The sequence below is a fragment of the Amblyomma mixtum genome, chromosome 1, assembly GCF_055824585.1.
Source record: "Amblyomma mixtum isolate Tamu chromosome 1, ASM5582458v1, whole genome shotgun sequence".
Classification (NCBI taxonomy): domain Eukaryota; kingdom Metazoa; phylum Arthropoda; class Arachnida; order Ixodida; family Ixodidae; genus Amblyomma; species Amblyomma mixtum.
In genome coordinates, this window is record NC_143012.1 from 82,529,835 (window position 1) to 82,545,901 (window position 16,067).

At 50.8% G+C, this 16,067-nt stretch overlaps 1 pseudogene; it reads left to right on the plus strand.

The window, feature by feature from the left end:
* The first annotated feature begins 5,965 nt into the window (after window positions 1-5,965).
* On the plus strand, window positions 5,966-6,810 carry LOC149366984 (uncharacterized; annotated as a pseudogene).
* Window positions 6,811-16,067: the final 9,257 nt, after the last annotated feature.

Sequence of the window (16,067 nt, forward strand, 5' to 3'; positions counted from 1 at the left end):
GGTCAGCTACGAAGAGAATTTTATTGGACCCCATGGTTACACGATAAGGGACCACAGTCCCTCAAAAAATACAAGAGTACAGTTCGCGACTAGTGTCGCTCGATTACGGAAAAGCGATCACTCAAGACACGACGGCGACTCCTGTCGCCCTGCAAACAAAAGTCATTCACTGCACGTAATAATGTCCACAGTGTCCATAATGTCCGGATGCCGCGGGGGAAGCACGCTCCCTAACTAAATAAGAAACGCGCAACAACACCGCGCACTGCACACACTCAATATGGCAGGAGCCGTACGGTCACGCGGCCCCTGTCGACGGCGATGAAGCGAGTGCTCCAACGCCGAAGGAACTCTTCCTCGGGGAGCATCACTCGGTCCAGGCGCGCCCGAACCCGCTGGAGCAGGGGGAACATGGCTCGCTGCGGTCGGCCCTGTAGAGACGCGACGCCACGCTGGCGCCACAACACAAAAGCGCCCACACAAAGGAGCAGGCGCACAAAAAAGTCGCGCGGCCTAGTGCGCGCGTCGAGAGTTGCAAAAAACATGCGGGACAAAAGTCTCCAAAAAGTGCGCGCCACGACGCACTCGAACATGGCGTGCTCGAGGGTCTCGGTCGCACCCCACTGGGGGCACCGCGAAGAAGGAGCGATACCCCACGCGGCGATGCGGACCCCCGTCGGAAGGACACTCCAGCCTCGCAGCCAGCCGAAGTCGCGGACGTCTGGTGGTAACGTGTGTGACGTCAAGTCCCGCCACCGTACCAGCCTGCTCCGCTGTAGCTGGTCGGGTGTAGCCTCCTGAATTGCCAGGAGCTCGCAAACGCGGGAGGCCTGCGTCTCAGAGACGTCGACCTCGGGCACGGTGGCGGTGAGGGACTCGGCCGTCCGGCCGACATACCTGAAGAACCCCGGCTGCTGTTCGGCTGAAGGACCTGTGCAATTACCAAAAAAGAGGCGCCGCGAATTCCCGAGAAGGTAGGCGAGGAGCCCTCTCCCCGGGTAGTCGGTGGCGTTGACTAGGTCGCGGACGCCTCGAACAGCAAGGACGCTGCACATAGTGCGCAGGTTGGGCAGGCTAAACCCGCCCATGCTCGTGGGAAGACGGAGGAGCGCGCGAGTGACGGACTCCGTCTTTCCCGCCCAGAAAAAACTGCCACATAGTGTGGCCAAACGACGCGTAAAAGTGCGCGGCGGGCAAGCGACGCGGGCGATGTAAAAGAGCGACGCGCACACGGACGATCTTATCACGAACGCGCGCTCTGACAGCGAGAGATTGAAATTCGCTGCCACTGCCAGACGTCGCTCTGCGGTCGCTCTCAGCTCGGACCACGTTTCTCGGGCCACCTCCCCTGAGGAGAGGAACACGACACCTAACACCTTTACCGCCGATACCCACTCTATGTCGCCCAGCAGGTCCGACGAAAAGGAGCCAAAGCGCAAACTTGCCCCTGTTAAGCAGGGCACCAGACAGCTCGCTATAACTCGTGAAAAGCCGTAAACACGCTACGTAGCTGTCCTCGTCCCGCAGAAACAGGGACACGTCGTCGGCGTATGCGGAAACCTTGACCTGACCTTGACCTGGTAGGGGGAATCCGCGCACCGATGGACTCGCTGCTAAGCGGCGCAGGAATGGGTCCAAGCATAGGACGAACAACATTGGCGACAGGGGACAGCCCTGTTAATGCCGCGTTCTATACTAAACGGGTCGCTTAACGAGCCGTTAAAAAGCAAACGGGCTGTGAGGCCCGAATACAGCTGCTCTAAACGCTCCACGAACTCTGGCGGAAAGCCGAAAGGGGTCAGCTGTGTTTAGAAAAAATTTATTTACATATGTACACATGCCAAGGTTACAAGATACATTCACATTTACAAAAACACATGACATTAAACATGTAAGGTGAGCCAATTAAAGAGGTACCATAAACATTTGTAAGTAACTAACAGGAATGGGCAATATAAAATAGGAATGCATATATACCGATTGACAGAAGAGCGAAAAGTCGATAATTAGACATTGAAACATTGAAAAGTTAGCTACGAATAACAATCCACCCAACCGTCCCAGAAGCAGCCGCTTAATTGGAGCTCTACTGCTGCATGCTATCGTTTTTTGGTGCAAAAATGTGAACGGTTGGAGCAGTATATCTTCCGTATTGACTAAGAAAATATAAAACATAATATTTCTGTAGAGTTATCATTGCATTGCACTGAGGGCGCTGCATAGGGTTGTTAAAGCGGTTGTATAATAGCGCACGCAAAGGAAAAAAAAAATCTGCTTCCCGTAACCGAGAGTAGAGTAAGCATGAAATGTTTACGGGCACAACACGAAGCGAACGCGGACACGACGAGACACAGGCCTGACCAGAATGCGTATGCAGCGCGCTCGGAACTGTCTAAAGTGCGTAGAGGCGAAAGCGTTTTTCGCACCACTTTGCCTATGTAACACTGGTGACGTCATCACTGGATTACCTCACGCATAATTGGTGACGAAGTAACTTGTAAATTGGTAAATTGATTTTTGAGGAATGGAAATGGTGCAGTGTCTCACATATATCGGCGGACACCTGAACCGCGCCGTAAGGTAAGGGAGGAAGGTAGGAGTGAAAGAAGAAAGAGAGAAAGAGGTGCTGTAGTGGAGGTCTCTGGAAAAATTTCGACTACCTGGGTGATGAGAAATTACTAATTGTGACTAATTAAAGATTAATGACGGAATACTAATTAACCGTTAATTAATGACGCTTAAGCTTCGGCTTAGGAGTGGAACGCGACAGCGTGTTGTAGCATTGCCAGTCAGTCCACGGAACGCCACCACCTGTTCGTCGCGATGCCTTGCCCTTTGAACGCGATGCTTTTTGAGGAAAGGAAATTACGCAGTAATTTGTCATCTCGGTGGACACCCGAACCGCACCGTAAAGGAAGGGAGGAACGCCACGACCCGTTCGGCGCGAAGCTACCGGCGCTTATATGCCGGTCCTCTAGGAGGGCTTAGAGAATCTCGTTAAATCTCGTTAAATCTCGTACGGTGCCCGGATGCGCTCGTATCAGTGCCCGGATGAGCGGATTTCAGTGCCCGCATGTTGGCTCTCGGTCTCGGCGGGACGTCAGCACACCGCCGACAACGAGAGCTAAAAGAATTTCATGCTTAAAACGGTCAGTACGTACAAGTGCTTATTCCAGTACGGCCCACGGACGCCTTACGGCACCTGCCGGAGCGGACGACAACTAACACAATAGTTGTCCGCTACGACAGGGGCGTCAAGCGTCCGTGGGTGACCTGATTACTGCGAACACAGGCACCGCTGCGCACGACTAACGGAACAACCTCCGACTGTTAGAGTGTTAGATGTTTGTGAAAACGAAACGATCTCACGGACATCATCCATTGAACGAAAAGGACGTATAACTACGGCACATGGAATTGCCGTCTAGCCGTTTGTTTTCGCTTGCCTTAGTATTAAGCGCGCAAAGCTGCGATAAATCATTAGTTTGTGTACATTAAGCATTTACAATGTTCGAGCCAACAAGTTTCTGTATTACCTTTTAATTATTCTGCGCTGGGTGTAATCTGACAAACATTTTTTATTCCAAATAGTCAGTCGGACCTGAGTACAACGCATAGTTTATAGTTATAGTTTAGTGGATATAACGTCTCAAAGCGTCTCAGGCTATGCGGACGCCGTAGTGAGAGAGAGACAGAGAGAGAGAGAGAGAGGAAAAAACCTTCATCATAAAAGGTAAGGGTTCCGGAAATCTCGACCACCTGAGGTTCTTTCACGTGCACTGATATCGCAAACAGTAATCTAACCCTTGCTGCACCTTTATTACCCCGCTACAGGAATGCATGCGTGCTGTTTAATGTTGTAATCTCAGGCACACTAAAGGAGGGTTGTCCCTAGAGAAACCTTTGTGCTCTTTTGTTACGTTATTTGTAGGCAGACAGTGATTGCGTAACATGTACATGTCTGCTTAAAATCATCGCCTGTTAGCAGCGTATCAGCGTGAGCATTTGTTTTACAGAGAAAGCTGCAATAGTTTCTTACAAGTCATTTAACACAAGGAATTTAGGGGGTACAACGGCAGCCATGTAACTCACAAGGCGTTACGTGTAACACGCTAGGTGGGCAGCACTACCGCGCACCAACTGAGAGTCATTGAGGTGTCCACTGACCTAGGGAGCCAGTTATGTGCTTTTACTTTCCTCAAAATCAATGGAGTAATTGGTTTGTGAGGAAAGTAAATGGCGCAGTAATTGTCTCAAATATCAGTGAACACCGGAACCGGGCCGTATGGAAAGGGACGAAAGTGGGAGCAAAACAAGAAACAGGTGCCGTAGTCGAGGGCACAGGAATAATTTCGACCTCCCGGTGATAATTAACGAGCACTGACGTCGCACAGCACGCGGGAGCCTTTGCAGAGTTCTAAGACCTTAACTCCGGCTCAGCAGCCGAGCGCCTAACCACTGAGGTATTGCGGCGGGTCCAATTAAGTTTAAGAAAAATTGAAATTTGTTTTTTTTTGGGTAGTTGAGGGCTCCGGAATAATTTCGACCGCTTTTAGATCTTCAATGTGCACTGATATCGCACAGCGCACGGGCCTGCATCGAAACGTGGGCGCCGCGGTCGGGTTTGGAATCGAGCTCAGTATTTCGGAAAAATATTCAGTATTCAGGTTCCAATCTGGATGGATAGATGGAAACAACTTTATTACACACACACGAAAAAAAATCTTACAGGGTGGTCCCCTACTGGTCCAGGAGTCCACGGGCTAGTGCTTCACGTAAAGCCCGATCCACTAGCCATTTCTGGCCGGCGGGCTGAGCGGTCTGTAAAGCAGCCTCCCAGGAAGAATGAGTGGGATTGGGGATGGGGGACACTGCCTTTGGGGAAGGAAGGACATTCCCAAATGTAGTAAAAAAGTGTGGATCTGGGCACGCCACAGATGTTACAATCAGGAGGAAAGGTGGGGTGAAAGCATGAGAGACGGTGGAGCGAAAAAATTACGAGGAACTTTAGCGGCTACAGTGGTGAAAGGCGAAAGCCTGAGTGCTGCATTCTGCTACGCGATTGTTCACTTCACATTCTGTTGGTGCAACTGCCAATTAATGACGCTTATTCTTTGCCTTTAGGAGTGGAACGCGACAGCGTGTTGTAGCGCTGCCGCGGAGTCCAAGGAACGCCACCACCCGTTCGGCGCGATGGCTTGCCCTTTGAACGCAACGATTTTTGAGGAAAGGAAATGGGGCTGTAATTCTCTGTCATCTCGGTGGACACCTGAGCCGTACCGTACAGGAAGGGAGGAAGTGTGAGTGAAAGAAGAAAGAGGGGCCGTAATGAAGAAAATGAAAATTGTATTTGGGGAAAGGAAATTACGCAGTATCTCAGTAGACACTAGTCGAAAATTGTATTTGAGGAAAGGAAGTTGCGCAGTAACTGCCTCACATATTTCGGTGGACACCCGTCAATATTCGTGCGCGGTGACGTCACGACAATTTGAACCAATCTGAAACGCGGACAAATACGTCTTGCTCGTCGGTAAATTGGTTTTTGAGGAAAGGAAATGTATCTGTCTCTCATATCTCGGTGGACACCTAAACCTCGCCGTAACGGGAAGGGAGGAAGATGGGAGTGAACGAAGACACCGTATTCACTAGACGCACCTTTGTTCATTCCAAACCATCGAGCTGGCATGGCGGAGTGGTAGCGTGCTCGACTCGCACTCCGGAGACCGGGGTTCGATTCCCGAACTCGACCAATTTCTTACTCGGTTTTATTTATTTGTCTGGTCTGTCTAGAAAGGTTAATTAGGCTAATTGGTTAAGTAAGCAATTAACTAAACTCAGTCAAACTAACTTGGTTAATAGTAATGTGTAGTAATGTGTAGTGTAGTGGTTAATAATGTGTAGTGTGTAGTGTAATAATGTGTAGTGTAGTGGTTAATAATAATGTAATGTGTAGTGGTTAATAGTAATGAGTAGTAATGTGTCAAAAACGAAAGCCATCACGTTCACGACGATCAAGCCGGAGTCCTATACTTATAGTATAAACGATGCCCAGCTGGAATCAGTGTCCAACATAAAGTATTTAGGCGTTCATTTATCATCCAACCTGTCATGGAACCTTCATATAGATATGACGCTCAGCAAGGCATCCAAAGCGCTTGGCTTCATTAGGCGCAACTTGCATCTGGCCAACTCGTCTACAAAACTTACGGCATACACTGCATTAATCCGCTCAAAACTCGAATACGCGTCGCTTATATGGAATCCACATCAGACCTATCTAATAAATAAAGTTAAATCTCTTCAAAACAAAGCTGCCCGGTTCATCGTAAAGAACTACTCACGCACAGCAAGCGTATCTGAAATGAAAAAGTCCCTTATCTCTGCTCGAGAAACGCAGGTTGCTTCAGCTCATGTCCTTCTTTCACAAACTTTACCATAGTCATTCACCATTTTCTGCGCTACACGTAGTACCAGCTAACCAAGTATTTCCGCGACTGGATCACCAACACAAAGTACAGCCCATTTTCGCCCGCACAAATCTGTTTTTTCAGTCACCGCTTCTTGTTGCCATTCGCAACTGGAACCAGTTCCCGGAAAACGTGGCATCCATCACTGACCACGTTACATTTGTCGACAATCTGAAGTGCTTCCTGGGGCTGTGAATGTTGTATGAGCCGCATACATCTACCTGTTTGCTTCATGTTCGAATTTTGTGTGCACTCGCCTGTTTGTGTATTTTCTCCGTATTCTAAACTTTTATTGTACCCCCCCCCCCTATGTAATGCCCACACGGGCCTTTAGGGTAAATGAATAAAAAAAAAACTAAACTCAGTCAAACTAACTTGGTGCATCACTATACGATCCCTTCAATTGGTTGCATGGTTAGTAGCCAAAGTACAATTGGCCCCGTTTGAAATTCGCGCAGTGTGGCGTCACGACCGTTTCGACCAATTGAAAAGCGTGACATTTCTGTCGACAGCTCCTGCTTACAACGATCAGGCATTAAAGGCTTCCGCCTTAAAAAACAAACTCGCCAACTCCCGCAAGAGTAGCAAGAATACCGGCCAACGACCCAACCCTTCTCGCCATCCCACGACCCCTTCACCGGGAGCTTCTCATTAGGCCGCTCCCGAGGAATATGCACCCGTCCTACCATGAACAGCGCCGCAGAGCCCGTACGAAGGCACTCCATCGAGCGTACGGCCCCGAGCCGGACGCCGTATGGGTGGACGCTGCCTGCACGGGTGATGAAGCGATAGCAGCTGTGGTGGACTCTTCATCCACCCACCTCACACTAACTCTCCCTCCAGACACGTCCCCAGAGGCTGCAGAGGAAGCCGCCATTGCACTTGCCATCGCTCGCAAGGAAGCCCGGTATATATTAAGTGACTCTAAAACTGCGATTCTAAATTTTGCTCGAGGCCGAGTTCATGTCCCTGCTTTTGGCATACTGGACTCGCCCGATGCACCCCCGCCCCGCCAAGTGGAGCTGATATGGGTGCCTGCGCACTCCGGGAATCCCGGAAACGAGGCCGCCAACCTTTTAGCCCGAGGTTCTTTAAACCGGGCTCAGGTGGCCTCGGATCGGGGATTCACGAAGCATCGCATGCACTCATTCAGTGAGCTGACCCAGGCATACAGAGCCTCTCGCCAGCTCTACCCCCCGCCCCACCCCTCCCTAGATAACAAACACGCAACACTCTGGCGCAGATTACAAACACATACTCTCCCCTCGCCCCTTACCCTAACCCACTATCATCCCTCCTTCCCCACTGCTGCTTGCGCCCTATGCCCAGAACCATTCGCTTCTTCCCTCCACATCCTTTCCCTCTGCCCGGCGGACCCTCCCCCGCGGGACCTAGAGAACCTCAAGACCTGGGAGGACTGGGAGACCCTGCTGCGCTCGGAAAACCCGGCCGTGCAGACCATCGCCACCGGCCGTGCTGCCAGTGTTATGGACCTCAGGAACATAAACACTTGAGTGCAGTGGGGTCGTGCGGGGACCCTGGGGCGTGCCCAGAATTCCTGTGTAAATAAAGTTTTCTCTCTCTCTCTCTCTCTCTCTCGAGAGAGAGAGGTGACTGTGGCAAGAATACGATGTATTGCCGGCGTCGCCACGCCCTTTAAGTAGTGGCGGTACGCGGCCTGGGAATCTGTGCAAATTTCGGTTACGTTTTTGTCAATGGTGGAGTGGGCCAAAGCAAGTGCGAATGCGGCTCCTTCCGCTTCTGCAGGCGAATTAGTCCGGATAGTGGCGGCGGCCCCCACTGTGCCGTCTTCATAGGCTGCGACTGCCGTGAAATATCCTGGTTTCGAATTTTGTGCCCCGTAGACGTAAAGGATATCGGAGCGGTTGCTGTATGTTTTCTGTATGTTTCTGTATGTTTTCTGTATGTTTCTCGTGCCAGCCGCCTACCCTGATGGAGACTAGCGCTCATACTGCGCGGTAGGGGCTTCTGATATATGTGATCCTGAGTGCGCAGAGAAATCATGTAAGGTGTAGGACTTGTTGGGGTGGGAATGGGTGGATTGAGACGTAGCTGTCGCAGTCGGCATTGTCCTATTTCCGTGCGACTCAGACGGACTAATTGGTTGGTGCGTTGAGCTTCTATTAATTCGATCACTGTATTAAGGCGGAAGCCTTAAATGTCTCATCGTTGTAAGCAGCAGTTGTCGACAGAAAATGTCACGCTTTTCAGTTGGTGGAAACGGTCGTGACGTCACAGTGCGGGAATTTCAAACGGGGCCAATTGTACTTTGGCTAGTAACCATGCAACCAATTGAAGGGATAGTATAGTGATGCTCCAAGTAAGTGGGATTGAGCTTAGTTAATTGCTTAATTACCCAATTAGCCTAACTAGCTTTACTAGTCAGGCCATATAAATAAATAAAACCGATTAAGAAATTGGTCGAGCTCAGGAATCGAACCCCGGTCTTCGGCGTGAGAGACGAGCACGCTATCCACTCCGCCATGCCAGCTCCATGGTTTGGAATGAACAAAGGCGCGTCTAGTGAATACGGTGTCTTCACTCACTCTCATCCTCCTCCATTCCCTTCCGGCGAGGTTTAGGTGTCCACCGACAAATGAGAGATAGATACATTTCCTGTCCTCAAAAACCAATTTACCGATGAGCGAGGCGTAGAACCGAATGGGCGATGGCGTTCTATGGACTCCTTGGCAGCGCTGCAAGACGCTGTCGCGTTCCACTCTTAGGGGCGAAGCTTAACATCTTAACCACACATCAGTGACCACACTTTAGGTCAAAAAAGTTCCTCCCTGAATTTTGTGAGACAGTTACTGCGTAATTTATTCACAAAGGAAAATTGGGTCACTGACCACGTCAAAAAATGAAAAATGACGTTTCGGGTCCCATACGGGGCCCTTGTTCACAATAAGGTTGTCACAGAAGAAGGGATGGTTATATACGCTTCAGAATCTTCTGCAAACTTTTCACGTAGATATGATGTAGCGTGCCCTGATTCTTGTTTAGCGTGTTGGCCGTTGTCTGGATGATTAGGAATTCTAGATGTAGTCTTGCAGATAGGTTTCTTTCTGTCGCCAGGATTTCCACCTCATCCCAGCCTATCTCGTGGCCAGTGGACAGCACGTGCTCTGCAACTGCATTTTTTGCAGCGCGCTTGTTTCTGACGTCGGCCTGGTGCTCCTTAATGCTTCACCCTGACCAGACGGTGTTCCGTCGAACCTTGGACTAAGTTACTGCGTAATTTCGTTTCCTCAAATACAATTTTCATTTTCTTCATTACGGCTCCTCTTTATCTATCTTCTTTCACTCCCACTTCCTCCCTTCCTCTACGGTGCGGTTCAGGTGTCCACCGAGGTGACAGAGAAATACTGCGCCATTTCCTTTCCTCAAAAAGCGTTGCGTTCAAAGGGCAAGGCATCCGCCGAAACGGGTGGTGGGGTTCCGTGGACTCCCTGGCAGCGCTACAACGCGCGGTCGCGTTCCACTCCTAAAGACGAAGCTTAAGCGTCATTTATTAGCAGTTAATTAGTATTCAGACATTAATCAGTAATTAATCATTAATTAGTGATTTGTCATCACTTAGTAATTAGTACTCAATTATATGTGACGCCACCAGTGCCACAGAAACAGCGAAGGTGGTGCGGATTCCGCCTCTACCCACTTTAGACAGTCAAAGTGCCCCCTGAATTTTTGTGGGTACCAGTGGCCAGGGCGCGTTTCGTGCTAACCGTCCGTGGAAGACGCAGGGCGGAGGTGGCAGCCGTGCGTATTAGGATGTCTGCCTGTTGTCTTTGCCGCTGCGTGAGTATGTGGTATGGAAGGTGGCATGTGATGCGGCTAATGATTACTGCATTTGTCATATTGAGCGTCTCGCGTTCAGACAGCCCATTTTTGCGTGCTGCCACCCGGAGGGAGGAAGTGGGAGTAAAAGAAGAAAGAGGGGCTCTAATGAAGAAAATTAAAATTGTATTTGATTGGTTTGAATTGGTTTATGTGGTTTAACGTCACAAAGCGACTCAGGCTATGAGAGGCTGTAGTGAAGGGTTCCGGAAATTTCGACCAGCTGGGGTTCTTTAACGTCCACTGACATCGTACAGTACACGGGCCTCTAGAATAGAGAGTTTTAGTATTGCGGGCTTTGCGTAATTGCGTGCATAGCGGAATAGCGGGTCCAGAGTGCGCATGCGCAGAACGCTAACGGGGAAATAGCGTTAGCGTTGCGACTTTTGCGTCCTTAGCGTGGAAACATGGCGGCGTCCTTTCAAGCGAGAGCCGCCCGCTTCAGCCGATTCAGCAGCTCTTGCGATTCCGGTCGGCATGTTTACCGGCAACTACTGGTGTTGTTGGTTTTCGCTATGGCTTACCTTGCTTCGACGATAAAGTTTAAGCTGCAATTCAGCCCAGTTTTTGAGATACGCTCTCGATTCTGGAGCGCGCAAGCCTAATGGAAACTCAAGCTGCACTGCTACCGTCTGCAACGGCCCGAAACGCAGCAGAAACCCAGCAAAAACGTCTGGAACGAGACAAAAATAGATTTGGAGGTTTTTCGCGATGTTTTATGGACTTAAATTATGTAAAAAGAGTTTATATTAAATTTACATAAGTTTTTTGAACATTAGACGTCATGTGATGGCAAATATTCTTGCTCCAACGGCGTGTAGTTAACATTGCCTTTAATAGATGGCGCCACTGTTTTACGTTTTTATTTCATTTTATTGTAATTTCGGGGTCATTTTGCAGACGAAAATGAACACTGCACTAATAATTCGTATAAAAAACTCGGAAATATTATAATTTGGCAAGTTAGCGGCCGTGTCGACCATTTTAGAAGGACCATTCGCATCCATGTCAAGCAGATGGCGTTCAACGTTTTCAAAACGCTATACTAAAACTGTCTGTGGGGATAAGTTGCTTGCGGCACGCTAACGTAATTTCCCTTAGGTCCGCTATCACGCTAACGCTATACTAAAACTCTCTAATTTTTCCTCCAAAGAAATTTTTGAGGAAAAGGAATTACGCAGGAGCTGTCTCACATATCTCGGGTGTCTAAAAGTGTGACACTTCTGCTGACAAGCTTCTGCTGACAGCCTTCTGTCGATAACGATGAGGCATGAAAGGCTTTAAGAAAGGCAGACACAGCGTGGTGGTTAGAACGGCACGAGGAGCGAAGCACGGGCGACGAACAGACAAGGTGGCAGATGAACGACATCTGTGCATCCGGGTAACCAGACCTGGTGAGCCGTCTTCGCCTGGATCAGCGCTAGCTGGGGGCCTGCTGTCGCCCGCCTGCCTCCTGCTGCCTTGGAGATACCCCTAAGCCTTGCACAGACACAATAGAGGTGGTGGTGGGGCTGCTGTTGCGGCTGAGAGAAGGATGAAAAGGAAAGTGCACGGGCCTGCCTACTGGCTCAAGCCGAGCCACCACCGCTGCCACGTGCAGATAGAGGAGAGTTAACCGATAAAAAGAGTGGAAGAAGAGACGCGCGCCGCGTCCGCCGAAGCGAAGCCGCTGGCTGACGCAACATATACCCCTAACAGATAAAACGAGGCATTTCGAAAGAATAGAGGAACACACGCTTGTGCCGCAGTGAAGACGAAGAAAATGTACTCATTAATGCCCGCATTAAAATTACGCACTAACTGTCTTACACTCGCTACAGTTATAGTTGGTCTCCGGGGCTCCGCAAGGTCACCCGCACCTAGCGCACTGTTGCTTCCGCAAGAAAACAGTTCGAGAAAATTATTACGACAATTACGACAATAACACACATAAGAGAAGTTTACTTGGACTCTCAATAAAAAAAAAGAAGTTTATTTGCACTCACGATCAAAAAGGGACATCGATCAAAACTCTTGTCACGAACAAGATTGTAGCGTTACAAGGGAATAGAAAAGCGCAAAACCAGGCAAACGGGAAGCAGTACAGGAACACACGCTTGTGCCACAGCGAAGACAAATAAAATGCACCTTTTCTGCGGATTCATCTTGAATGCTGCAGTGCATGCACTGTTTCGCGAAGGCAGCAGAATTACGCGCAGTATTGTTAATTAATCAGTGGCTAAGGTGCTATTGAAGCTCGTAAAATGCACGCCATGTAGCATATGGTCATAAAAAAAGCGTTGACCGGTCGAAAACCCTTTTGGACGCGTAGGGTGCTGTTGCTACTCTTGAGGTAGTTTGAGAGTTTGTGTTTTGTTTTTCAGGGAAGGAATTGAGGTAGTATCTGTCATCTCGGTGGACACCTGAACTGCGCCATAGAGAAGGTGGTGGTGGTGAAAACTTCATTTGAAACTGGGGAGTTTGGGACACGTAGGTCCTTGGGCCCCCGCACGGCCCCACTGCGCTCAAACGTTCACGTCCCGGAGGCTCATGACGCTGGCAGCCCGGCCGGTGGCGATGGCTTGCTTGGCCGGGTCCTCGGAGCGCAGTAGGGTCTCCCATGCCTCCAAAGTGGTAAGGTGCTCCAGGCCCCGCGGGGGAGGGTCCGCCGGGCAGAGGAATAGGATATGGTCTAGAGTGGCTTTGGGGTGGTGGCAGAGGGTACAGGAGGGGTTCGTGTGGACTTGGTGATAGCGCGAGCGTATAGAAGGCGAGGGTAAAGTGCGTGTTTGGAGTCGCCTCCAAAGTGTCTGATGGTAATTGTTGACGGAGGGACAGGATGGGGGTTGAGTCGACGCTCGGCTTTGCAGGCCTGCACCATTTCACTGAATGAGTGCATGCGCTCCCGCGAAAATCCCAGAAGGGAGGCCGCCGGTGCCCGGTTGAGAGAACCTCGGGCTAAAGCGTTGGCGGCCTCGTTGCTGGTGTTCCCGGAGTGGGTAGGCACCCATATCAGCTCCACGTGGCGGGGAGGGTGGTGGTGGTGAAAACATTTATTCAGAACAGGAGGTGTTTGGATCGGCCCGTAAGGGACCGATCCGTACAAACAATAGGTGGAGGTCCCTAGTTTGGGACCCCAGTGGCGGTAGCCGCCGCCCGGGCGCGCCGGACTAAGGCTTGTTGGGCCTGTAAGTCGTGGCAGCCGAGCGGGGTCGCCTCCCAGTCCTCCCGGGTTGGGTTGGGGATAGGGGGAATGGCCGGGTTGGAGGGGCAGGCCCACACCATGTGATAGGTGTCCGAAGACACCGCACCACAGTGCGGGCAGTTGCCGCTAAAGGAGGGGTCAAAATGTTTTAGTGCTGCCGGGAACAGCAATGTATTCGTGAAGAGGCGGAGAAGAAGCCGCTCATCCGCCTTCTTGAGGCCTTTACATGGGCTAGGGTAAAGGCGATGGCTATCTTGAAAGTAGGTTGCGATATTTTTGAACGTATAAACCGGATTAAAATCGGGTTCCTGATCAGGTGGGGAGGAGAAAACAGCCCGGTGAGAGAGCGCGCGGGCGGCTGCGTCTGCTGCCTCGTTTCCTGCCAACCCCTGATGAGCAGGGGCCCATATGAGGTGACGGTGTGCGGGGTCCGTATACCGTATGCAATTTTGGTATATTCGATAGGCTAGGAAGGGAGTGCTGTCTTGTTCGACGTTCCGACAGGCCCCTCGCGAGTCGGTAATTATGTATTTTGAATTGGAATGTGAGGCCGCCAGAGCAATCGCGACCTCTTCTGCTTATGTTGCACTGCGGGCTCTGAAAGTGAGGCCGTTAACTGTGTTGCTGTTGTGAACTACCACGGCCGTGTACCATCCCCCGTGGTGAGGTCCGGAGGCGTCCACGTAGTATACACCTGTTTTGTTGCCATAATATCGGGCTAGCGCTTCCGCTCGTGACAGGCGCCGAGCATTATGGTCTTCATGTGACATGTTTGCTGGAAGAGGCCGCACGTGGAGGGCACGTCTCCACAGTTCCGGGATGCGAAACCTGTCTTCCATTGGAGGGGTGTGTTGGATATGGAGTCGAGGAAGAAGGCGGCGACCCGACTCTGTTAGCGACAAGCGCGTGTACTGGTTTGTAAGGTGCGCCTCCCGGAACTCCCGGAAAGTATTCACCACCCCAAGAGCCATAAGCCGGCTGTTTGAAGTAGTGATAGGGAGGTCAAGGGCACGTTTAACAATTTTGCGAAGGATGACCTCAGGCGTCCTCCTCTTGTTTCCGTAGGTGGAGATAAGGAGTCGAATAGAGAATTCGACTAGTTACGAAGGCGTTTGCCAGCCGCAAGGCATCCTTACTTCGTAACCCTCCGCGTTTGTTGGAAACCCGGCGGACCATGCGGCCCACCTGGTCCCCCACCTTACGGAGTTTGGCCAATGTAGTGTCTGGCCGCCTGTATTTGTGGATGTAGAGTCCGAGTACCCGTATCTCATCACTTTCGCGTATGGGACCACTCTCAAGAGAGAGAGATATTTTAGTTGTGCACTTCTGTGAGGGGCGGAGGTGCACAAATTCCGATTTTTGAGGGGAACATTGAAGACCGCAGCGGCGGGCGTAGCGGTCTACTATCGTCGCCGCTGTTTGCAGGCTGGTTTCAATGTCTCCTGTGCTGCCCTGCGTGGCCCACAGAGTGATGTCATCGGCGTACAGGGCGTGCTGCACGCCGGCGACACCACTCAGCTGGGCCGGCAGGTGCATCATGGCCAGATTTAAGAGCAGCGGGGAAAGTACCGCGCCTTGAGGGGTTCCCCGCGTGCCGAGTAGGTAAGGACCATGGTCTCTATCTTGAATTCGAATGTAGGATTGACGATCCATTAAAAATTGGCTTATGTATCGGAATGTGTTGAGGCCAGAGTCGGTGTGACTTAGGTTAGTGAGTATGATCTCATGTGTTACATTGTCAAATGCCCCTTTAAGATCCAATGCGAGTACGACCCGGTCATTATGGGGGCATTCGAGGGGGTCAAGGACTTCCCGATTGAGTTGCAGGAGGACATCCTGTGCGGATCTGTGTGGGCGGAATCCGAACATGGTGCTCGCAAAGACATGTTTGTATTCAAGATATGTAGATAACCGATCCCGCACCATCGTTTCCATTAGTTTGCCCACACATGAGGTGAGAGAGATGGGGCGGAGGTTATCTGTGTCAATTGGTTTGCCAGCTTTAGGAATAAAAGTGACCAAAGCCGTTTTCCATTCGATTGGCAGGGGGGTGTCCCCGCGCCAAATCGCATTGACGTATTCCAGGAGGGACTGGTATGCCAAGTCGGGCAGGTTTGTCAAAAGCTTGACGGTGACCTTATCCCGCCCTGGCGCAGTGCCCCGTTTCATTTTGGCGAGAGCCGCCCGCAGATCATGGAGCTGGAAAGGTTGATCCAGCTCCGTGTTCTGTCTGCCTGCATAAGAGTACGCAGATCCACGGGGGTCTTGGGCTGTACACAGATACTGGTCCCGAAGTTTCTGTGCCAGTTGAGTCGTGTTGCCAGGAAAAGCGTGCATGGCTCGCTGCAAATGTTTTTGTGTTTCGGTTCGTGTTTGGGTTGGGTCGATTAGGGCTCGAAAGAGACGCCACGTGTTTCGGCTGGACATTTGTCGCGCGGCCGTGTTGCATCTATCTACCCAGTTGGAGTCGGCGAGTTGGGCCGCGTACTCTGCCGCTTTCTGGGTAAGCTCGGCAATTCGAACTTTAAGCTGTCTATTGTGTTTCTGGCGTCGCCAAC